The sequence below is a fragment of the Nycticebus coucang genome, chromosome 4, assembly GCF_027406575.1.
Source record: "Nycticebus coucang isolate mNycCou1 chromosome 4, mNycCou1.pri, whole genome shotgun sequence".
In the NCBI taxonomy this organism is placed as follows: Eukaryota; Metazoa; Chordata; class Mammalia; order Primates; family Lorisidae; genus Nycticebus; species Nycticebus coucang.
The window spans coordinates 103546766-103572353 of NC_069783.1; the positions used below are offsets into that span (position 1 = coordinate 103546766).

Consider the following 25588-nt stretch of genomic DNA (forward strand, 5'->3'; position numbering starts at 1 on the left):
TTTTTAAAATTTCATTTTGTTAGTATTTTTAATGGCATTTTGTAAAAAGATGGGTGGTGGTTCTCTGTTAGATTGGAAATTTAAGAAGACTGGTTCTTTACCATAGTAGTTTAGAAGCAGGAGCCTGTTCTGTCTCTGCCGGGTGCTTCGAGTGCAGGTGTGTTGTGCTGAGTGGTGCTGCAGGGTGGTTTTTTCCTCTTCTCCACTTGCGTCTTTCTCTCAGATTCATCTTTTCCAAAGTGAGAAGTAGCTGCACAGATACTGTTTTTTGAAACCTACTGAAATGCGTTTCTTTGAATATAAATTAAGATCTGCCCCTTGTATTTTCTTGCCATACATACATTATGAACACAGTTTTATTTTTGGATTAGAAAGCTTCTGATTCTATTTTTGGCATGAGTGTGTATCATGTAATAACTTATTGGTGTTGCTTGTAGAAAAATACTTTGTGGTTTCTTTTTCCTGTCAGTGGTTGAAAGCTATTACTCACTTATCTGGGTTTTGCTCTGTGAGAACTTGAGTCTTTTTTTGTTTCAAAGAATGCTTTCCTTTTCTTGTCAGGCTTAGTTTAAATAGAGGGGTTTAAGTTTGTATTATTTTAGTTTATTCCCTCTTGCGGCCTAGAAACTGCCGCAACATGTGGCAGGTAACTGCTGCTGTTTAACAGTTGAATGGCAATAATGTATTTGAGGGCATTTTCAGACTTTTTTTTTTTTATTGTTGGGAATTCATTGAGGGTACAATAAGCCAGGTTACACTGATTGCAATTGTTAGGTAAAGTCCCTCTTGAAATCATGTCTTGCCCCCAGAAGGTGTGGCACACACCAAGGCCCCGCCCCTTTCCCTCCTTCCCTCTCTCTGCTTTTCCTCCCCCCCCATGACCTCAATTGTCATTAATTGTCCTCATATCAAAATGAGTACATAGGATTCATGCTTCTCCATTCTTGTGATGCTTTACTAAGAATAATGTCTTCCACTTCCATCCAGGTTAATAGGAAGGATGTAAAGTCTCCATTTTTTTTGGCTGGGGCTGGCTTTGAACCCGCCACCTCCGGCAAATGGGACCGGTGCCCTACTCCTTGAGCCACAGGCACTGCCCAAGTCTCCATTTTTTTTAAATAGCTGAATAGTATTCCATGGTATACATATACCACAGCTTGTTAATCCATTCCTGGGTTGGTGGGCAGTTAGGCTGTTTCCACATTTTGGCGATTGTAAATTGAGCTGCAGTAAACAGTCTAGTACAAGTGTCCTTATGATAGAAGGATTTTTTTGCTTCTGGGTAGATGCCCAGTAATGGGATTGCAGGATCAAATGGGAGGTCTAGCTTGAGTGCTTTGAGGTTTCTCCATACTTCCTTCCAGAAAGATTGTAGTAGTTTGCAGTCCCACCAGCAGTGTAAAAGTGTTCCCTTCTCTCCACATCCATGTCAGCATCTGAACTTTTGAGATTTTGTGATGTGGGCCATTCTCACTGGGGTTAGATGGTATCTAAGGGTGGTTTTGATTTGCATTTCTTTAATAGATAGGGATGATGAACATTTTTCCATATGTTTGTTAGCCATTCATCTGTCTTTTTTAGAGAAGGTTCTAGCTATGTCCCTTGCCCATTGAAATATGGGATTGTTGGCCTTTTTCAAGTGAATTAATTTGAGTTCTCTATAGATCCTAGTTATCAAGCTTTTGTCTGATTCAAAATATGCAAATATCCTTTCCCATTGTGTAGGTTGTCTCTTTGCTTTGGTTGTTGTCTCCTTACCTGTACGGAAGCTTTTCAGTTTAATGAAGTCCCATTTCTTTATTTTTGTTGTTGCAGTTGCCATGGCAGTCTTCTTCATGAAGTCTTTCCCCAGGCCAATATCTTCCAGTGTTTTTCCTGTGCTTTCTTTGAGGATTTTTATTGTTTCATGCCTTAAATTTAAGTCCTTTATCCATCTTGAATCAATTTTTGTGAGTGGGGAGAGGTGTGGGTCCAGTTTTAGTCTTTTACATGTGGATATCCAGTTCTCCCAGCACCATTTATTGAATAGGGAGTCTTTCCCCCAAGGTATGTTCTTGTTTGGTTTATCAAAGAGTAGGTGGTTGTAAGATGTTAGTTTCATTTCCTCGTTTTCTGTTCCATTCCAAATGTCTATGTCTCTATTTTTGTGCCAGTACCATGCTGTCTTGACCACTATGGCTTTGTAGTACAGCCTAAAATCTGTTATGGTGATGCCCCCAGCTTTATTTTTGTTACAGAGAACTGCCTTAGCTATACGGGGTTTTTTTCCGGTTCCATACAAAACGCAGAATCATTTTTTCCAAATCTTGAAAGTACGATGTTGGTATTTTAATAGGAATGGCATTGAATAGGTAGATCACTTTGGGAAGTATAGACATTTTAATAATGTTGATTCTTCCCATCCATGAGCATGGTATGTTCTTCCATTTGTTAATATCCTCTGCTATTTCCTGTCTGAGGATTTCATAATTTTCTTTATAGAGGTCCTTCACCTCTTTTGTTAGGTATATTCCTAGGTATTTCATTTTCTTTGAAACTATGGTGAAGGGAGTTGTGTCCTTAATTAGCTTCTCATCTTGACTGTTATTGGCGTATACAAAGGCTACTGACTTGTGGACATTGATTTTTTTTTTTTTTTTTTTTTTTTTTTGCCGCAGCTGGGTTTGAACCCACCACCTCCAGTATATGGGGCAGGTGCCCTACTCCTGGAGCCACAGGCACCACCCTGGACATTGATTTTATATCCTGAAACATTACTGTAGTTTTTGATGACTTCTAGGAGTCTTGTGGTTGAGTCTTTGGGATTCTCTAAGTATAGGATCATGTCGTCAGCAAAGAGGGAGAGTTTGACCTCCTCTGCTCCCATATGGATTCCCTTTATTTCCTTGTCTTGCCTAATTGTATTCGCTAGAACTTCCAGCACTATGTTGAATAGTAAAGGTGACAGAGGACAACATTGTCTGGTTCCAGTTCTAAGAGGAAAAGCTTTCAGTTTTACTCCATTCAGTAAAATATTAGCTGTGGATTTGTCATAGATAGCTTCAATCAGTTTTAGAAATGTGCCACCTGTGCCTATACTCTTCAGTGTTCTAATTAGAAAAGGATGCTGGATTTTATCGAATGCTTTTTCTGCATCTATTGAGAGGATCATATGATCTTTATTTTTGCCTCTGTTAATATGGTGGATAACGTTTATGGACTTGCGTATGTTAAACCAGCCTTGCATCCCTGGGATGAAGCCTACTTGATCATGATGTATGACTTTTTTAATGATAAGCTGTAATCTATTGGCTAGGATTTTGTTGAGAATTTTTGCATCTATATTCATGAGTGAAATTGGTCTGAAATTCTCTTTTTTGTTTGGGTCTTTTCCTGGTTTTGGTATCAGGGCGATGTTTGCTTCATAGAACGTGTTGGGGAAGATTCCTTCTTCCTCACTTTTTTAGAATAATTTCTGCAGTATAGGAATAAACTCTTCCTTGAAGGTTTGATAGAATTCTGGTGTGAAGCCATCTGGACCAGGGCATTTTTTGTTTGGAAGATTTTTTATTGTTTCTTTAATCTCAGTACTTGAAATTGGTCTGTTCAGGAGCTCTATTTCTTTCTGGCTAAGTCTAGGGAGAGGGTGTGATTCCAGATATTGATCCATTTCTTTCACATTGTCAAATTTCTGGGCATATAGTTTCTGGTAGTATTCAGAGATGATCTCTTGTATCTCTGTGGGATCAGTTGTTATTTCCCCTTTATCATTTCTGATTGAGGTTACTAGAGATTTTACTTTTCTGTTTCTCGTTAGTCTGGCCAGTGGTTTATCTATTCTATTTATTTTTTCAACAACCAACTCCTTGTTTCATTAATTTTCTGAATGATTCTTTTGTTTTCCATTTCATTGATCTCTGATTTGATTTTGGATATTTCTATTCTATTACTAGGTTTAGGCTTAGATTGTTCTTCTTTTTCCAATTCCATAAGATCTCTTGTGAGTTTGTTGATGCGCTCTCTTTCTGTTTTTCGAATGTAGGCATCTAAAGTGATAAATATTCCTCTCAAAACTGCTTTTGCAGTATCCCACAGGTTTTGGTAGCTTGTGTCTTCATTGTTGTTATGCTCAAGGAAGTTAATGATTTCCTGTTTTATTTCTTCCTGCACCCATCTGTTATTTAACAGAAGGTTGTTTAGTTTCCATGCCTTTCTGTGGGGTTGAACATTTTTGTTAGAGTTGAGTTCCACCTTTAGTGCCTTATGGTCTGACAAGATACAAGGTAAATTTTCAATTCTTTTGATTCTGTTGATATTTGTTTTGTGTCCTGGGATATGATCAATTTTGGAGAATATTCCATGGGGTGACGAGAAGAATGTATATTCTTTGTCTTTGGGATGGAGTGTTCTTTGTGTGTCTATCAAGCACAGTTGTTCTAGGGTCTCATTTAAATCTCTTATATCTTGTTTAATTTCTGTTTAGAGGATCTGTCCAGCTTCGTAAGAGGAGTGTTAAAGTCCCCTGTCATTATGGTATTATCAGATATCATACTGCTCAGACTGAGTAAGGTCTGTGTCAAGAATCTGGGAGCGTTTAAATTGGGTACGTAAATATTTAGAATTGAAACGTCTTCTTGTATTTTTTCCTAGCCCAATATAAAGTGACCATCTTTGTCTTTTTTGACTTTAGTTGCTTTAAATCCACATGTATCTGAAAATAAGATTGCAACTCTTTTCTTCTGAATTCCATTTGCCTGAAAAATTGTCTTCCAACCCTTGACTTGGAGTTTTAATTTGTCTTTTGAAGCCAGGTGTGTTTCTTGCAGACAGCAAATGGATGGCTTGTGTTTTTTAATCCAGTCAGCCAATCTATGTCTCTTTAGTGGGGAATTCAAGCCATTAACATTTATTGAGATAATTGATAAGTGTGGTAGTATTCTATTCATCTTATTTTGTGAGAGTCCATTGCTTAGTTTTATCTTTTGCATCAGTGTGGAAGTTAGGTTCTATCCTTTAATTTCTGAGTTCTTACTTCGCTGCTGATCCATTGTGATGGTCAGTGTGTAGAACAGGTTGAAGTATTTCCTGTAGAGCTGGGGTCTTGTTGTGGCGAATTTCCTCAATGTTTGTGTATCCGTAAATGATTTGATTTGTCCGTCAATTTTAAAGGTTAGCTTAGCACGGTACAGAATTCTAGGCTGGAAATTGTTCTGTTTAAGTAGATTAAATGTAGATGACCATTGTCTTCTTGCTTGGAAAGTTTCATTAGAGAAGTCTGCCATCACCCCGATAGATTTGCCCCTGTAGGTCAACTAGCGCTTACTCCTGGCAGCTTGCAGAATCTTTTCTTTTGTCTTGACTTTGGACAGGTTTATCACAATGTGTCTTGGAGAAGCTTGGTTAGAGTTGAAGCAACCTGGGGTCCAATATCTCTCTGAAAGCAGTGTGTCAGAATCTTTGGTGATATTTGGGAAATTTTCATTTGTAATATTCTCCTAGTATGGCTTCCATTCCTCTGGGACATTCTTCTTTCCCTTCTGAGTTCTATAACTCGTATGTTGGAATGCTTCATAAAGTCCTATAATTCTGACAGTGAACGTTCTGCTTTCTCTTTCTTCTTTTCTGCCCCTAACTATCTGAGTTATCTCAAGAACTTTGTCGTCTACCTCCAAAATTCTTTCTTTTGTATGGTCTAACCTGTTGCTGATACTTTCCATTGCATCTTTACATTCCCTAATTGACTGCTTCAGTTCCTTCAGCTCCGCTATGTCCTTTCTATATTCTTCATATCATTCATCTCTTATTTGATTCTGTTTTTGGATTTCCTTTTGGTTATTTTCCACTTTATTAGCAGTTTCCTTCATTGTTTTCATCGTGTGTATTCTAAATTTCCTTTCTGTCATTCCTAACATGTCTTTGTAGATAGAATCCTTTGCAGTAGCTACCTCACGTTCCCTTGGAGGGGTTGCTCTGGACTGGTTCTTCATGTTGCCTGGAGTTTTCTGCTGATTCTTCCTCATGAGTGATTTCTTTTATCTGTTTCCTTGCCCTAATTTTCCTTTCACTTCCTCTTGCTCTTTAAGTTCCCATGCCTGTGGACTAAGGTTTCAATGAGTCTTTTTGGTACCAGACCAGAAGGATGAGAAAGTTGAAGAGCAAGAAGGGATAAAAGAAAGAAAGAACGAAAAGAAAATAGAGAAAGGAGAGGGAGTGGATAAAAGGGAGTATTGACAAAAAGAAGAGAGGCACAGAAAGAGGGAGACAGGATCAATATAGGTGTACAGTAGGGTACTTTGACACAACCTTAAAAAACTTCCAACCTTTGGGGGTGTCCGTTTGGGTGGTTCCCTTGAGGTCAGCAGCTCTTTGCTAGCCTGATAAGACATAGTATCCCACCTCCACCAAGTAGAGAGGAAAGACAAAAATGCTATAAATCAAACCAAAACAAGCAAACAGAAAACTTTACAGGATAAAATTGGGTGAAAAACCAAATAATAGGGGTAGAAACACTAGCAAAAATGAAGTTCTAATTATTGAAAAAGGCAGCAATGGGAATTATATTTAAACTAGAAAAATGGAGAAAGAAAAAAAGAAAAGAAAAAATCTGTATGGAAAAGAACAAAATAAACAGAAAACAAACAACAACAACAAAAAACAATCAAAAACAAAGCAGTATATATATCTTGTTGAATATCGTCTGGGCAACAGGTGGTCTTCTGGGGTATGAGATGTTAATCACAATGCTGATACGACTGGAGGCCTCCGCTGATTTCTCAAACCCCACAGGGTGGACACCCTAAATCTCTCTTCAGCCCTCTTAAAAGGCAATTTAAACTTCTAAACTTGGCTAAGCAGAAGCTTTCCCAGAAAAGTGCTTGTCACTGGGATCACTGTCGAAGTGGCTATCCACTTACCCAGTGTGCCAAAACTGGTCTCTCTCTGCCCCTGAGGGTTAAGGCTATAAGGTGGCTCAATCCCCCCTTTTAGGCTGCTCAGTCACTAGGTTACTAGCTCCTGCCCCATCCCTGCTCTGCAACCTTGAGGGCGGAGCTTGCCGGGCAGTTCTCTCACAATGGCTTCCTGTGGCCCACAGCCAAACACTATTAGTTTCGTCTGGCTCAACAGCTCAGTCTGGGGCCCTCGACAACGCCCAAAGTTCTCTGCACTCCTGCTGAGGCTCTCCCCATGGCAGTTCAACTGAGTGCCAAGTCCAAAACACCGAAACAGTTCATAGGTAAGGCCTTTCCAGTTTGCAGTCTCACTGCTGCTGTACTTACAGCTGCCTGCGGGATTAGACTGATCGAACACACGCGACCACTTGCCAGTTTTCCACTGTTTTTGTCCTCCTCTTGGGGTCCAGAAGTCTCTTGCTGATTCCCTGTATCCTCAAAGGGATGATTAAAGGCAGATCCCACCAGCCAAAGAAGCCTGGAGTCCTATCTCCCCAGACTCACCGTGTCCAGTTGCAGGGCAGTTACTTGGCTGCCATCTTGCTCTCTTCCTCATTTTCAGACTTTCTTAAAGTCTGTTATTTTATTATAATAATAACAGAAATATGGAAAACTACAAAGCTAGGGGAAAAAATTGTCTGGGGTAGAGGTTGGTGAGATGTTCTTCAAGGATACAAAATTTCACTTAGGAGCAGTAAATTCCTGAGGTCTATTGTATAGCCAAGTATGCCTATCGAAAATGCTTGGTTCCAAAAGTGTTTCAGATTTTAATTTTTTTTTTTTTTTTTTGGAGACAGAGTCTTACTTTGTTGCCCCCAAAAGAGTGCCATGGCATCATAGCTTACAGCAACCTCAGACTCTTATGCTCAAGTGATTCTCTTGCCTTAGCCTTCCAAATAGCTGGGACTACAGGTGCCTGCCCCAGTGCCCAGCTATTTTTAGAGATGGTGTCTCACTGTAGCTCAGGCTGGTCTGGAACTCCTGAGCTTACGCAGTCCACCCACCTTGGCCTCCCAGAGTGCTGGAATTACAGGCATGGGCCACCATGCCAGGCCTTTACATTTTTTTTTTTAACTTTGGAATATTTGTGTTATACTTACCAGTTGAACATCCTTAATCTGAAAATCCAAAATCTGAAATGCTCCAGTGAGCATATATTTGAGCATGACCTTTGAGCCTCATACCAGTGCTCAAAATGTTTCAGATTTGGAGTGTATCAGAGTTTAGATTTTTGGATTAGGGATGCTCAACTTGTATATCGTAGTGATTACAATTAATTGCAATGTATTGTATACTTTAAAATTGCTGAGAGAGTACATTTTAAATGTTCTCACTACAAAAAAAAAGGGATGTGTTATTTATCTTGATTTAGCCATTCTATAATATATTCATACATGATACTAAATCATTATATTGTACCTGATAAATACATACAATTTTCATTTGCTAATTAAAAGAAAAAAAAAACCAAATAGCCCAGAAAAAACATTTGCTTCCCCTCTTTTTTCTGCAAATGGCTTTTGTGATGTTGGTTAGCTTTTTCTTTCTCTTTTCTGAACATGGTTATATACTATTGTATACACAGTTACATTCTTGTGGTTAGGCCATGTTATATAGGTGATTTGAAAATCCAAAATCTGACGTTTTTGAGGAAATACTATATGGAGCATTTTGGATTTTCAGATTAAGGATGCTCAACCAGTAAGTATAATGCCAAGAAAATATCAAAATGCAAGAAAATCGTAGGGGATTTTGCAAGGAAATAGACTCGGGTCATTCTCTGTAAATTCTGTGTATGAGTATGGGTAAGAAAATGCAATAAAGATAGCAAAGAATTATCAGATACTTTAGATTCATACTCCATCATTAAACTTGTTCTATAGATCTAGAACTTGTTTCTGAATATATTCATACTTTTTAGTTGATGCTGGTACTATTTTTCATTGGCAGTTAATTTTACTTGAATGGGGCCACATAATGTCTTCCCTTCTTATTGTTCTTTACTTATTCTGCCATTCCATGATGTTTATATTAAGGAGACTAAAGGAAGGATAATTTCACTGAAATTATAGATTGAGGGGTGTCAACTCAAGTGGCCATCAACACATGAATGGATTAATAAACTGTGGTATATGTATACCACATGGAATACTGTTCAGCCATAAAAAGATGGAGACTTTACATAATTTTTATTAACCTGATGGAGTTAAAAGAACATTCTTCTTAGTAAAGTGTCACAATAATGGAAAAGCAAATATCCAATGTTTGCGATACTACCCTTTTTCCTCGAAAATAAGACATCCTCCGAAAATAAGACCTACTTACAGGAAAGATAAGACATTCCCTGAAAATAAGACCTAGCTCATCTTTGGCAGCAAACCTTAATATAAGACACTGTCTTATTTTCGGGAAACAGGGTAATATGAAACTAATAGATAAACAACTATATGCCCACACAAGAGAGAAAAACACAATTAAATTCAAGTGAAGGGGAAAAGGGTGAGGAGAAATGGGAACAAGGAGCAGGAGGGGGTTTGGTAAGCTCTCACTTAGTGTTCACAATATAAGGATATACAGCACACTCCCTGGGCAAAGGGCTCAACTACAACTTGAACTCTACCTAACACAATGTTAACCTAATCATTTGTATCCTCATATTAATCTGAAATTCAGAAAAATACTTAGAAAAAAGAAATTATAGATGTATTTCCAACAAAGCACCAACCTAATGTATATTTACCTATGTTTCCAGTCATGAATCCTACATATATATAATATGTTTTCTCAGTTAAAAGTTTTCATATGGGCCCGGCACCTGTAGCTCAGTGGTTAGGGCACCAGCCACATACACTGGAGTTGGCAGGTTGGAACCCAGCCCCAGCCTACCAAACAACAATGACAACTGCAACCAAAAAATAGCTGGGTGTTGTGGCAGGTGCCTGTACTCCTAACTACTTGGGAGGCTGAGGCTAGAGAATCACTTAAGCCTAAGAGTTTGAGGTTGCTGTGAGCTGTGACATCATGCACTCTACTAAGGGCAACATAGCGGAGGCTCTGTCTCAAAAAAACAAGCAAGCAAACAAAAAAAAATCCAAGTGTTTTCTGTATAGTAGCTCCAATGCTCAAGAAGGAGAATCTGAATCCCACTTTCTTGAGGTTATCCACTCTCAAAATAGCTGGGCGTTGTGGCAAGTGCCTGTAGCCTCAGCTACTTGGGAGGCTGAGGCTAGAGAATCTCTTAAGCCCAAGAGTTTGAGGTTGCTGTGAGCTGTGACGCCACAGCACTCTACTGAGGGCAACAAAGTGAGACTCTGTCTCAAAAAAAAAAAAGTTTTCATATGGGAAAATTTCCTTTATGAGTGTGTTAATCCATTTTGCTTTTCTAGAAAGGAATACTTGAGGCTGGTTAATTTATAAAAAAAAAAAAGAGTTTTATTTGGCTCACAGTCTGCAGACTGTATAAAAAGCACGTGCTAGCATCTGCTTCTGGCAAGGAGTTCAGGGAGGTCCTAATCAAGGCTGAAGGTAAAGAGGGGACAGATGTGGCACCTGGTGAGAGAAGAAGCAAGGGCAAAAGGTAGAACTGCCAGGCAGGCTCTACACATCCAGCTCTCCAGTGAACTAACAGAGGGCGGGCACCATGAGGGATCCACTCCCAGGACCCAAACCGCCTCCACCTCCAACACTGGGAGAGATTTCAATGTGAGATTTGGAGGGCAGAAGTATCCAGACTTTATCAATAAGGAAGCACAAAGAGAAGGTTTACTTTTAATAACTGAAATATACATATTTTTTAAAGTTTAATAAAAATTAACAGCTGGAGCCAAAGCTGTGTGGTGTTTGGGGTTTGTATTTTTAAGAAGCAGTAGGGAAGCCAGTAGGAGAATCAGAAAGAGAAGGGGCTGCTCTTCTCCTGCTCCCCAGGGGCATCCCTGGCAGGACCCTGGGCAGCGATGCTACCCGGAGCTCCCGTCTGCCTAGTCCAGGTGCCTCTGTGGTCTTGCAACTCGAAGGAGTTCAGATGCTTCCTCGGTGGCCTCTGATTGTGTCCTATTGCTTCTCAGAGTGCCTCGGTACCTTCTCTGGTCCTCAGGGCAGCAGGGCCCCTTGTGAAGACCAACCTGTCCTCCTGGGTGTCAGGCTACCTACCCCATTTCAGACAAATACCACGTTCTTGGCAGCTCATTGTCCCTCATTTTAAAGAATGAGGTCTTGGCTTTTCCTCTAAGGAGAGTTTTGCGTGCTGCTCCAGAAAAGGAAAAAGGGGCAGGACAGTGCAAGATGCTAGAAGACATAGGTTCAAGTGTCACTACTTTTCTAAGGCAAGAAACCTCCAAAGTAGAGAATAGCCTTGGGTTATTGGTAGTATCGAAAGTTGATAGGTCATTGTTAGAGAAAATACGTTTAAATAACTTTTATATTTAGGATGCAGAGCTCTGAAGGCTCAAAGTGCCATAATTTAATCTGTCAAAATGTTGCAAGACTGGCTTTCAGATGCAATTAAACTTAAAATTAACAAGATTTATTCATTTCTTTGAGGTTAAGATTCAGTATTTCAATTAATTGCCTAGCCTGATACATTGAACTCTACTATACAACCGTTACAAAGAAATGAGCCTGACTTGTTCACTTAAAACAAACTTATGGTTATTTACCTAGTTTATTGGAATTTTTAAAACAGTGTAGTTATTCCAGTTCTCTTCAAGGGAAAAACACGAGAAAAAGAAATTGTATGTTTTGGAGGGTTTTGTCTGTTTTTTGTTGTTGTTGTTTGGGGTTTTTTTTTGGTGGAGGAAGAATTATTTTCTTTTTGGTAGTTAAGAGTAACACAACTGAGTATTGTAATTGCTCCGTGGTACAGATCATAAAAATATATCAAGTTTGAAAGATCTCTCCAAGGAAATCAGGCCTAGTCTGGAACAAGGACGAATTAGAGGAAAAAATCCTACATATTTCTTTTCTTTGGGGGTTGATCATTTAAATGGAAGAAATGGTGAAATTAATTTTTCATAGAAGGTACTTTTAGGTAGTTGATGCCTGCTACAAATCTTGTTCAACAATTTTCTAAGATGTGTTATGATCCTGCGTCTTAATGCTGTGGTGGGAAATTTATTTAACCTTTTTCTTCATGGGTAAAAAGAGAATAATAATAATAAAACCTAACTTATAGGACAATTGTGAGAATTAAATGTATTAAAACATGTGAAGCATTTAGAACAATGCCTGGCACACAGCATTGGGTGTTAGTTAGCTCTTGTTATGCTTTATTTTCATTTTCTAACTTCAGTAGTTATAAATGTTGCCTTGGTACTTAGTCAAAATGTAGACTCAAGATGATACTTTTTAAAATAAAGTAGAACCTCAATAATTGACCACCTCCCTACACTGACCACCTGTTACCTCCTAAAGATGATGTAATTTCATAGACTGGACACACATCATATGTGTGTATCAGTACAGTAGGCCTAAAACCTTATGTTGACTAGTTTGTTGCAGTCCCTTGGGTGATCAACTTACAGAAGTTCTACTGTAATTTCTTCCTCACCCCCAAATTAATTAAACACTATTCTGTGTGGTTAATGTGTCCTTAAACTCTATCTTCTATTTGCTTCTTAAGTTATTGTCTGTTGATTGTTAAGACATAAATTCTCTCTTTCTTCTCTATAAAGGCTTGTTGCAGTCTAAGTCATTTCTGTCCCCCCAGATGCTTTGTTAACGCATGTTCCTTACTTTAGAGAAAATTCATTCTGTGACAGACATTTCACATGTCCCTTACCTTCGAAGAAAAGGTAACATTTTTCTTTTTTGAGACAGCCAAACTCAGTTGTCCTGGGTAGTGTCCTCTTAGCTCACTGCAACCTCAAACTCTTGGGCTCAAAAGATTATCTTGCCTCAGCCTCCCCAGTAGCAGGGCCTACAGGCGCTGGCCACAATCCCTGTCTAGTTTTTCTATTTTTAGGAGAGAAAGAGTCTCACTCTTGCTCAGTCTAGTCTTGCACTCCTGAGCTCAGGCGATCCACCAGCCTCGGCCTCCCAGAGTGCTAGCATTACAGGCGTGAGCTATCATGCCCAGCCTATGTTTTTTAAATACTTTTAAACTTTAATTTTATGCACCTTTATTGAGTAGCTATTATAGTTAAGTAGTTGTGTGAGGCACTTCTGGAGTATTCTGTTGTTACCACTCTAGAGTCTCTGTCTCTTAATTTTTATTCTATTTGTTTATACCATCCTCTATGAGATTATGAACTAGTCTCAGATACTCTCCCACTTTCTCAAAGCCTTTACCATCTACACTGGAAGTATTTTATAAATCTTCACATTTCTTTGGAGAATTAAAAACAATTTTTAAATGCCTCATTTTTATCTTGATAGTAAACTGAGGTAGCTATTATTTCTTCATCCCCTGTAAAGTAAAATTATAGAGAAGTTGAAGATCTTTTCAAATTTGTCACACAACTGGTACGTTCCTAGATAATAAGATTTTTCTGATCATGAACTCACACGTGTTGTCTTACTTGACTTCCAAAATAAACCTTTTTTTGTCAACTAGAAAGCTGTTAGATTTGTTTGAATTATGTAAGGGTAAACAACTTTTAAACCATAAGATTTAACTTTTATAAAAGTTTATTTTATTTAATTAATTAATTTATTTTTATACATACATTTTATTTTTTTATTAAATCATAGCTGTGTACATTAATGCAATTGTGGGGTACAATGTGCTAGTTTTATATACAATTTGAAATGTTTTCATTAAACTGGTAAACATAGCCTTCACTGCATTTTCTTAGTTATTGTGTTAAGACATTTATATTCTACACCTAGTACATTGCATATGTACCCTTGTAAGATGCACTGTAGGTATGGTCCCACCAATTACTCTCCCTCCACCCATCCTCCCCCCCCCTTTCTCCTTCTTCTTGGGCTGTAATTGGGTTATAGCTTTTGTAAGAAAGCTATAAATTGATTTCATAGTAAGACTGAGTACATTGGATACTTCTTCTTCCATTCCTTTTTTTTTTTTTAGACTACATGCCTAAGATATATTGTTGGGCTAAAAAAAATAAAAAGCTCAAGTTTCACAACAACATGGACAGAATAACATCTATTATGTAACAGTATATGGCAAAGTCATACAACAAAATTAATACTCTATATTTCCTGTGGGTGCATATCATTTAAATGCATATACCCCTCCTTCAAGAAAGGTAAAAGCAGATATATGGGTATAAATGAAAGGGAAAAGATTTGGAGGGGAGGGCAGTCAAAAGGGACTTTAGCCATATCACTAATATTTTAAGGTTTTACTTCAAAGGAGAGTGTATTCGTAGATCACGTATAATTTAAAATTAATTTTTAGAAAGGGCCAGGCATGATGGCTCACACCTGTAATCCTAGCATTCTGGGAGACCAAGACAGGTGCCTTGCTTGAGCTCACGAGTCTGAGACCAGCCTGAGCAAGAGCAAGACCTCGTCTCTAAAAATTAGCTGGGCATTGTGGCGGCTACCTGTAGTCCCAGATACTTGGGAGGCTGAGGCAAGAGAATCGATTAAGCCCAAGAGTTTGAGATTGCCATGAGCTATGAAGCTACAGCACTCTACAGAGGGTGACAACGTGAGACTCTGCCTCAAAATAAATAAATAAATAAAATTCATTTTTAGAAAGATAGAAAGGAAGTGGAAATATTATGATTAAGAGTGTGGTAAGCTTAAAATTGTCCGAAAACATCTGCTGCCTCTCTCTGGGGGGAATTATGCTTCTCCCTCCCATCAGCGTCACGCTTGATCATGTGACTGCTCTGGCCAATGAAAGATGAGCAGCAGCTCAGAGAGCTGGTATTATATGATTCACCATGTTCTTTTCCTCTGCCACAGGACTGGGGACATTTCCGATAAAGACTGCCCCATTCATCTACTGGTCCTGGGGCAGACAAAGGTGGGGCACAGCTGCAGTTGACTCATGAGGACCATGTAAAGTGTAATGTGAGCAAGAAATAGAGCTTTGCTACCATAAGCCACCAGACTATGGGGCCATTTGTCCTTGCACCTGACCTATACTAACTAGCCCATCCTGGCCTCACGAATATGGGGAGGGAGCAAGCAGTGACTCTGGAGCAGAGAGACAGGAGACAAGGTCTGAGGTCAGGACACAGGGAAGTCTTGGGTGGATGAGGAGTATCTGAGGGAAGTGGGGAGAAGAAAGGCAGACAAAATTTTTGCTAATTTATTTTTCTTTTCTTTTCTGTTTTTTCTTTCTTTCTTTTTTTTTGAGACAAACTCTCATTCTGTCTCTCGGGTTAGACTGCCATGGCATCAACCCAGTTCAGAGGAACCTCAAATTCCTGGGTTCAAGTGATCCTCTTTTTTTTTTTTTTTTAAATTAAATCATAGCTGTATACATTAATGCAATCATGGGGCACCATACACTGGTTTTATAGACCATTTGACACATTTTCATCACACTGGTCAACATAGCCTTCCTGGCATTTTCTTAGTTATTGTGTTAAGACATTTACATTCTACATTTACTAAGTTTCACATATACCCTTGTAAGATGCACTGCAAGTGTAATCCCACCAATCACCCTCCCACTGCCCCTGTCCCCCCCTCCCCTCCCTTTCACCCTTCCTCTTATTCTTAGGTTATAACTGGGTTATAGCTTTCATGTGAAAGCCATAATTTTCTTCCATTCTTGAGATACTTTGCTAAGAGAATATGTTCTAGCTCCATCCATGTAAACATGAAAGAGGTAAAGTCTCCATCTTTCTTTAAGGCTGCAAAATATTCCATGGTGTACATATACCACAATTTATTGATCCATTCATGGGTTGACAGGCAATTGGGCTTCTTCCATGACTTAGCAATTATGAATTGGGCTGAAATAAACATTCTGGTACACATATTTTTGTTATAATGTGATTAAAGGAAAATGAATACATACATTTGTTTAGATACTTAGTGTTTGTAAAATAAAGCTAGGCTATCTTAAGTTTTTTATTAAAAAGTATTCAAAAAAGAAAAAGAAAGAAAGAAAGAAAAAGAAGGGCTGGGAGTACTCACCAAGAAAGGCCTTGTTGGCCATCATTGAGACTTGGGGAATTCTAGGTAGTAAAACTCCCTCATCTTTCTCTTTTTATTCTGATTTGTTGAATGTAATTTTATGAGCTTTTAATACGTATTTATGCAAAGCCTTTATTTTTAATTGTTGCTTAATATTCCATTATATTTATATACCACAATTTTTTACTATTTATTAAGGCAATTGAGTTTTGGGGCAGTTTTTATGAAATTTAATAAGAAAATTGATTAATTGCTCTTCTGTCTCCACACATACAGGCTTTGAAGTAGTTTTTGGTCAGCCACTTCAGGGATATGTGGTACAGGGGAGTGTGATGAACTACCAATTCCTTCCATAAGCTCTGAAGTCAACTTAAGAGTCAGTTAATGAGCCCTTATAGCCGTATATTTGATACTGGTCTTTGAATGCTGCTAGATTTACAGCTCTATTAAGAGTTGCATAATCACTTTAATAATGCTTTGCATTTCTTAGTCTGACACAGTAATAGAATCTCTTTTTCTAATACATAAGGCTGGCTTTTCTACTGTGTGACACTAGAAAGTTTAAGTTATACAGCCTATCTTGAGGAAATTTACTCCTATATTTTGCGGGAAAAAAAAACAAAAAGAAAACATTGTATATAATGGGGGGGGTGAAATACAATCTGTTAATTAGTATAGTAGGAAAAGCAGAGAAATCAAATAAATACACAAATAATGAATATACTATTTTTATTTTTTAAAAAGATAAGCGTTTTCTGCCTGTTTACGGATCTTTTTTAAGAGAATTGTATTTATTATTTAAAAGGTATCACATTCACCTAGCTTATAATTTTAGGGGTACAAAAGTAAAAAATCTTCTATCACCATTTTCCTCCATGGAAGGAACCAGCACACAAACACACACACTCTTATTTTTTTCCTTTTTATCACAAGAATGATAGCATGTTTCTTAGGGTCTGACGATTAAGTTTATGAGCTCATCCTAGGAAAAGGGCTACATACTTTGTTGCTGAATATTACTACAGTCAACTTCATAGTACTTCCTTTGGGAAGCTATGCACCAACACCAGCTTCTAGTCTACTCTTCAGAGCAATTTTGGAACTCTTTTTAGAATGACCATCAGTGGGACCAGTCACAAGTAACCTGGTAACATGGATAGTTTCTTCGTAAAATGGCTATGCCAGTCAACAGTGTGTTAAGTTCACATGTGAACTTGTCACCGTGGACTTACATTGACAAACAAGTTGGTAAGATTTCATAACCTTGGTATATCAGTGTCTCACAGCTGTGTTTGTGTCAACATGTGGCAGTGTCTTGCTGAGTGGCATTCATTATTGTATTTTTGTGTGCCATACCATGGCAGCTATGATGGTCATTCCAGAGAAAGTGTTCCAGGATTGCTCTGAAGGGTGACCTAGGAGCTGGCATTGGTACATAACTTCTCCAAGAAAGTACTTTGAAAGTGACCATAGTGATACTCAGCAGTGAGGTATGTAGCCCTTTTTCTAAGATGAGTTTGCAGACTTAACTGTCAGACCTCCTACATGTTGTTAGCAGTATATCTTAGAAATCTTGTATTAGTACATACTTTCTTCTGTTAAAATTTATTCATTTAAGCACACCACCACTGATGGTTTGTTTCTAGTCTTTTGCTACTGTAAGCAGTGCTTCTGTGAATAACCTTATCCAAAAGTAAGTTTTTATATGTGAAACTTTATTGGTAGTATGTGGTAGTTTTTTAAATTTTCTATCAGATAATCACATATGTTCATTTTATTGAGGTCAATCCCTAGAAATTGAACATTTTCTTCTTTTTGGAAACTGTTTGCCTGTTTCTCCTTTTCTTCTTGACTATCTCTGTTAGTGTCTGCACATTAGACAAAGTAGCCCCCTCTCTCAATCTTCATGGACTAGCCTCATTCTGGGGAAGATCCTCACCAATTAGCCCAGGCAGAGATTCCAGGGCCTTTACAACCTTATTGGTTGTTGCTAGCAGCCCCCAGGTATCTCTAACATTCTGATTTCTTGAGCATCTGAGACCAGGAGACCGAAGCTAGTTTCTCAGGCAGTCCCCATTTAAGGTAGGTCATTGGACACCTGGTGCACATCTTTCCCTTTCTAGGTAAAGCTAGTATTTGGGGTTTTTCACCTGCCTGTTCTGTGCAGATCCAGAGGTTAGTGTGGGGTGACTGATAGCCAAACCACCATGGGTACTTAGAGTTTTCTAGGTGCTATCAGTGCTCTAAGACAGCTGGCCAGAGGCCAGTCCTCTGGGTAGTCCCTGGAAATTGTGTACCTTTTTCCCTCCCTGGGGAGAGGTTGGGACCTGGGGAGTTTTGTCCCTATCTGTGGAACTGTGCCAGGGATAAGGGATTATGGCAATAGGGTATCTGAATTGTCCTACTGGTTTTAATGTAGCTGGTTTCACACTCACTTGGGGAGCAAAAGCCTCCTAAAATTTGCGGATTTTATACAAAGAGGATCTGCCCATGAAGAGTTGTTGAATCAGTGTGTTTGTGGGGGAAAGAGAGTCCAGGGATCCTATTCTTCCATCCTGATGATGTCATTTCTTCATCTTTTTTATAAGGACACTCATGATTATATAGAGCCCCACTTAGGTGATCCAGCGTAATCTTCCTCATTACAGGCTCTTTAACTTAATCACATCTGAAAAGTCTTTGTCATATAAGCTAGCATTCACAGGTTCCATTGATAAGAATGTGGCATCTTTTGGGGAGCCGTTATTTACTCTACCTGTGGTCTTTTACTTATCTTCCTCATCAATTGGGGAATTTCTCTTGCATTCTGGGTGATTATGTGTATCTGGCCATTTCATTATATCCTACATGTACTGTATAGTTGTCCTCAAGTGTTAACATATTGAAGAAATTGAAAATTTACTTTATTATAAATTAGGGCATTATATTGAGATATGTGTAGGCCGGATACAGTATCTCACGTCTATAATCCCAGCTCTTTGGGAAGTCAAAGTAGAAGGATTGCTTGAGGGTAGGAGTTTGAGACCAGCCTGGGCAACATAGTGAGACCCCCATCTCTACAAAAAATAATAATTGCTGGCGTGGTGCCATGTGCATTTCGTCCCAGCTGCTTGGGAGGCTCTGGTGGGAGAATTGCTTGAGCCCAGCAGTTTGAGGCTGCAATGAGCAATGATTGCACCATTGCACCACAGAGTGGTGGGCAACAGAGTGAGACCCCGTGTCTTACAAAAAAAAGATATGTATAAGTAGGTTATATTGCTTATAAATATAGTCAAGATAATTAAAGAAGAGTTGTAAAGTGTCTATTATAAAAAATTGCACTGAGTCACTGGATTGAGAACTACTCTACTTCAGATATATAGATGCAGATACATGTATGTGTTATGTGTAATTTTATGTATAGATAGATGGAGGTCCTGGGGCTCTGAGAAATGAAGCAACTTGTTTAATCACGTGGCTAGGGCCAGGGCAGGAATGAGGAATAAATAAGTCTTTTAGAAAAAGAAGTGGAAACAGGACCCTAGAACTGAGGGATTTCAGAGCAAGAATTATTGATAGCATTCATTGTGTATCAGGGATTGAAAATGTAAGAAAGAAAAGGAATTATCCTACAAGGAGAAATAGATGGAGGAACAGAGTTTTGAAACAAGGAAAATGGCAGACTGGGAAGTTTGCTTGGAGAATTGTTAGTTATGAACATGGATTACCCAGCCCCAAGAGAGCCTTTGTCCCTCCTCCGGCCTATGGCAACTCATCTTCTAAGAAATAGCTAATCTGAAGTGCACTTCACACCCTGTCTTTTTCCAAAGGGAATGGGCGTGGACTTGAAAAAAATAGTGAAGAGGTGAGTTCACTTTGAATGCTTTTAAGAGATACCCTATGTCATGCCTTCTCTCTGTCACTTTTCCCCCTTTTTAGTATTTCTTGATCCTTATTCAGTTTGAGGGATGAGAAACTGAAGTCTTTTGGTTGACATTGATTATTACTATGCTATAGCTTTTGTATCATCAGAACTAGAAATAAAAGCTTCACTGTCTAAAAATCAAACATTTTTGTCTCATGTTAATAGCATGTTAATATCTGAGATTTTCAGAGCGTTTTTAAAAATAATTTTATTCTGATTATCTCCTTGCATGAGAATTATGAAAAGATTAAAATAGCTATTATCTGAGAAATACATTCTTGTCATTTAAACTGCAAAAATGGTCTAGTCAATTATCAACAAGCTAATTACTAACATGTGTGAACGTAATCATTACATACACATTACCAAAGAGTTTGCTGGCTTATTGATAGTATATACTTTTAAAAAACATATAACTGCTGTAGGAAATGTTGGCAGATCTTGAATAAATAATTCTCTGAGAGATTTCAGCAATTGACTTTTAAAGTAATAACTGCTTTTCTTAAGTCACCCACTATTAGTTTTTTGTCAGATACTGTATTAGTATAACATTCGTGGAGGGGGTCTTACTGTCACTTTTTGTTTACTATTGATAGTAAACCATAACTGAGATTGATTGTATCTTCAGGTAATCTTAAATTGAAGATTTAAATACCAACCATGCTTATGAACTGCAAGTTTATAACTAATATTGTAACTTAAGAAAAGCATTAAAAAAATTGTCTCAAGAAGTAATTTAGATCCTTGCAACAGACAATATGGGTTGACTCCCCATCGTCATTCTTACCCCTTTCTGCCTTACCTCTCTTCTAGAAGCAGAGCTGAAAATCTTGTCTTCCAGACTTCCTTGCTGACAGGAGTGCCCACATGTTTTATTCTTGGGGCCAGTTGGAAGTCTGCTGAGAGTTTCTGAGAAAACTTTTGCTTTTGATTTAATTCTAATAGGGGAGAGATGTAATTGTCACTTGTTCCTATACCACCACCACCACCTCCTTTTTGCTTTGCTATCTAGAGCCTTTAACCAAAACATGTGATGATAAAAGCTAAAAATACTGGGGCAAAAACAAGGAATCTGGGTTTCTGATAATATTTCTTTGTACCTTAATCATTTCTAGGAAGTGCCTACCTCCTATAATGTTTTTACATTCTCAACGGAACCAGCACAAACTTTATTTCCTACTTAGAATGGATTTTACTTTATTTTCTAAAAATGTTATTTTCTTTCTCTTAAAGAAAAATCTTTTTTTTATAATATTATACATGTTCATTATTTTAAAATTCAAGCAGAGATGGACATCAGCAAGATAGCTGGTTACAATGCTCCAGGCCCTTGTTCCACACAGAAACATCAAATAAGTGACTATTGACTAAAATAACTTTATAATAACTGTGGAAGCATTGTAGCAGTGAAGCCAATGCCCAATCAAGAAAAGGCTGCATGTAAAATGAAATTTCATGGTAGTTTTACTCACCTTTGCCCCACTCCTTGCCCAGCACAGGATGGCATAGACAGAAGTGGCTCTCTTCTTCATTCCCTCCTGCAAAAAAGGACTAGAGCAGAAACTAGTTTGTACTGTTCTGTCCTGTCCTATCTGTGGACTGTTCAAGCAACGGGTCTCTGACTTCCAAGAGTCAAAGCACCCACAGGGAAGGTAGCACAGTTTCGATTTCAGGCTGAGGGCTGAGGAAGGCAGTGGTGGGAACCACAGCACCTGGGAACTCTAGGAAGCTGTGAAGTTACTGTTCACTGTGTACAGCTTCAGTCGAGGGAGATGAGAAAATCCTAGACATGGATGGGTACACAGCATTGTGACCTTAATGCCACAGCAACTATACCTGTCAAATTGGTTAAGATGATAGATTTTTATGTTAGGCACATTTAACCACAATTTAAAAATTGAATGTAAGTAAACTTTTATAACTTAAAAAATCAAAGAAGAAATGTAGAAATCATAAACTATAAAAAACATCAAAATGAACCCTATTGTTTAGAAATATAACCATCCTTAATGTTAGGTGAACATTATTTTATACCTGTTTCTGTGGTTGTATTCAGATGGAAAGATGGGTGAATACATAGATACTTAATAAAATACATTTAATTGCACAGGAAAAATAAAATGGATTTGAATCATTTGTTGTTGGTGTTTTTTTTTTAAACTGTAGGTGCCTTCTGTTAAGAAACAAGATAAAAAACATTGAGTCTCTATTTTTTTAACATTTTTTTAATTTTAGTAAAATATACATGACATAAAATATATTCTTTTAATCATTTTTCAATGGTATACCTTGTGTTTGTTATAGTTAGTTTTAGATGGTATTGACTGGCTCTGGCTTGAAAAGTGAGGATAGTAGGAGGATTGCACTTTTCTCTCTCTGTCTCTTTTTAAAATTTTTACTGTAGTCTTTTATTTTTATTTATTTTTTTTAGAGATAGAGTCTCACTTTGTTGCCCTCAATAGAGTGCTGTGGTATCACAGCTCACAGCAACCTCCAGCTCTTGGGCTTAGGTGATTCTCTTGCTTCAGCCTCCCAAGTAGCTAGGACCACAGGCACCCGCCACAATGCCCAGCTATTTTTTTATTGCAATTTGGCCGGGGTCAGATTTGAACTGGCCACCCTGGTCAGTATATGGGGCCAGCACCCTACTCACTGAGCCACAGGTGCCACCTGCCTTTTATTTTTTATGCCTGTTATGCCATGAATTCATAGGGAATAGTTTCTGCAGCTCAGGCTCCTTTCACTTGGTTCTCACAAAGTGCTTCTCTGGGTGGAGCAGGCTGGTGCTTCAGTTCCATCCAGGTCCCTTTCTCTTTGACTTTCTTCTTTTTCTGATCATTTTCCTTCACGCATTTTAGGATGCTATCTTGCTCTTAGAGTGCTTAATATGCTCAGTATGAATGTTAATCCACTTGGCAAGAATCTTGCTCCTTAACTTCTTTGTTTATAACAATGCCAGCAGCATGCTGGGGACACCGTGGACTCTTCCAGTTTTGCCATAGTGACATCTGTGTAGTGTGCCTTTTTGAACAATACCCATTCCTTTGGTGTCTACATTACCATCTTTCTCGTAGATTCTAAAGGACCTTAGAGGACATGTAAAGGCCTCCCCTCTTTCCCTTTGTGTTCATCATTTTGGTGAATTACTGGAAGGTGGTGTCTACAGTCGAAAGGAAGGCGTGGTTGCATTTTTCATCCACCTTCCACTTCCTGATTTTCCAAAATTATGTTGTCCTTTTTACATTGTCACAGTTTATGTTTTTACATTCTGTTTAGGGAACACAATTTACATATTGGTTTCATATTAGTTTTGTTTTCTTTGGTTTTACATTTAATTACATTGATACTCAAGACTAGTCCTTGAGTCTCTCCACTTCTGTGTTCTTAATTTTGAATATCTATTGACTGTCCCTCTCCCACACACTCTGTCCCTTCCTCCATGTAAGAAGAGCCTGTGGGTGCTGAGTCCACTGTGCTGAGAATGTGCCTGAGGCTCTTACACTAAACAAGATCTCGACTGAGTAATGTTCAGCCTCCTTTTATTTTGTCCAAAACTTTCTAAGTACTGCTTTACCATCTTTCAGGCTTTCACTGTTGCTTTGGAGAAGTTGAGAGAGAGTTTTTTTCCACCCTTAATGGTAATTTATCGTTTAGCTTGAGTAGCAGCTGACTATTTTATCGTTGAAGTTCTGGATATGTGTCCATGTTGAATGTTCTAGGTTAGGTATTCCTGCATCACACTTGTGTTCTTTCAGCATGCAGATTTAGTTCTTTGTTTATCTGAAATAAAATTTCTTGCATAAAATAGAATATTTCTTTATTACTAACTTCATAGCAGAGACATTGAAAGATCAGCCCTGGCATACCCAGAGATAAAACCAGAGAATGGAGAGGTTCAGGCCAGTTCTAATGAAAGGGACAGAGACCTGCCTAGATAGGCCGCAGATGGTGTCTACATTGAAGGTGATTAGAGGCCTCTTTTTAGATAGGGCAATAGAGGGGTAGATAGATTCCACTGCTTGTTGGAGGATTATGGTGTGCTGGGGATTTTTGGCATGAAGTTTTGAAGCAGGTCTAGCTAGGTCCTCTGTGGTCTTTTGTTTTAGGAGGAGAGGAGAAGGAGGAGGAGGGTTCATATGGGACCTAGTTAGATCCCCAACAGACACCAATTATATATATTTGAGATCTTCTTAATGGTCTTCCATAGCTTAGCTTTTTTCTGGTCATTTCTCTCTGTCGTTGTTTTTTGGCATTCTCTGTGATTACCTCAAATTTTTATGATAGTGATTCATTTTCAGCTGTATTCTGTTTCTTGGTGTTTTTAATTTATTAGTTCTTTTTTTTTCTTTTTTTTGAGACAGAGTCTTAAATTGTTGCCCTGGGTAGAGTGCCATAGTGTCATAGCTCACAACAACCTCTAACTCTTGGGCTCAAATGATTCTCTTGCCTCAGCCTCCCAAATAGCTGGGACTACAGGCACCCACCACAACGCCTGGCTATTTTTAGATGCCGGGTCTCACTCTGGCTCAGGCTGGTCTCGAACATGTGAGCTAAGGCAATCCACCCGTCTCAGCCTCCCAGAAAGCTGGGATCTTTCTTATATTATTGACTGGCCATGTTCTTGTTAGGTCGACTGAAACCCTAAAACTCTTATTGAAAATTTTGATGTGTTCTTTGAGTTGTGTTTTCTTTTGCATGCTACATTTCTTATTGAGCAGTTCTTGCGTGTCTGTCTTTTGCATGCTATATTTCTTACTGAGCAATTGATTAATCAATTGTTGTAATATGTTTCTTATTAATGTTGATCTTGCTTGGGTCCCCCTCTTCTAACTTTCTGTATGTCCTCATAGAGAGAGTGAGAAAATGTGGACTTTCTCCTTTCTATAACATCCAAGTCTAGTTTTTTCCTCTTTCAGAGCTATTGTGTAAGAGCCATTTATCTTATTATATTTTTCTCCCCTGTAGCCAGTGATGATACACCATCTTTTTTAGGTTCTTGGGGCTGTGTTCTCACTTCTGAGATTTTTGCTAAAATTTATTATTTGGTTTTATTAATTAGGAGGGTAGAAGGTATGATTATCCTATCCTCATGGGAAAATTCTTTTGTCCATATTTCTACCAGCATTCCGGCCATGACAACTTAAGTCATCTCTAAGAAGTTTTAGTCTTTCCTACAGCCCTCCTCTTCTTCTGAGCTTTTACCAAAATCACCCTTGATGTTCCGTTCATGCCAACTGTAACTGAGTCCAGGCTTATCCCATTCGTTGCAGGACAAATAGTTAAGTCAAGAGACAAGGTGTGGGGCAAGGAAAGTGTCTTTTATTGGGAGAGATGGCAAATGAGAATATGGAGAATTAATGTCCTAATAAGTTGCTATGAACTTCAGGCTCCCTCTTATGTTAAGGGAAGGGGAGCAGTTGTAAGAGGTAAATAATGACCTTACACATCTGGGCTTCAGTGAGGGTCTAAGGAGGTTGTAAATTTCTTTGTTCTTGGTCAGTTAACTTTGAGTGGGTAAGGTCATGATCTTTAACATAGATTTGTTGCTTGTGTATATACTTTCCTTATCTCCTTGGAAGTTAGTTTTGGGAAAGAAATAGTTATTATCTTTCCTTTAGAGCTGAAATACAACCTAAATTCTTTCTATAAGGAAAAAGGTTGGCTTTTGCTGGCCTACTTGCAGAGCTAAGTGAAA

At 38.4% G+C, this 25588-nt stretch overlaps 1 protein-coding gene across 4 annotated transcripts in view; it reads left to right on the forward strand.

The window, feature by feature from the left end:
* CCDC138 (coiled-coil domain containing 138) overlaps window positions 1-25588 on the forward strand; it is a 171823-nt gene that overhangs the window by 139448 nt on the left and 6787 nt on the right. The gene's annotated exons all lie outside the window — the stretch shown is intronic.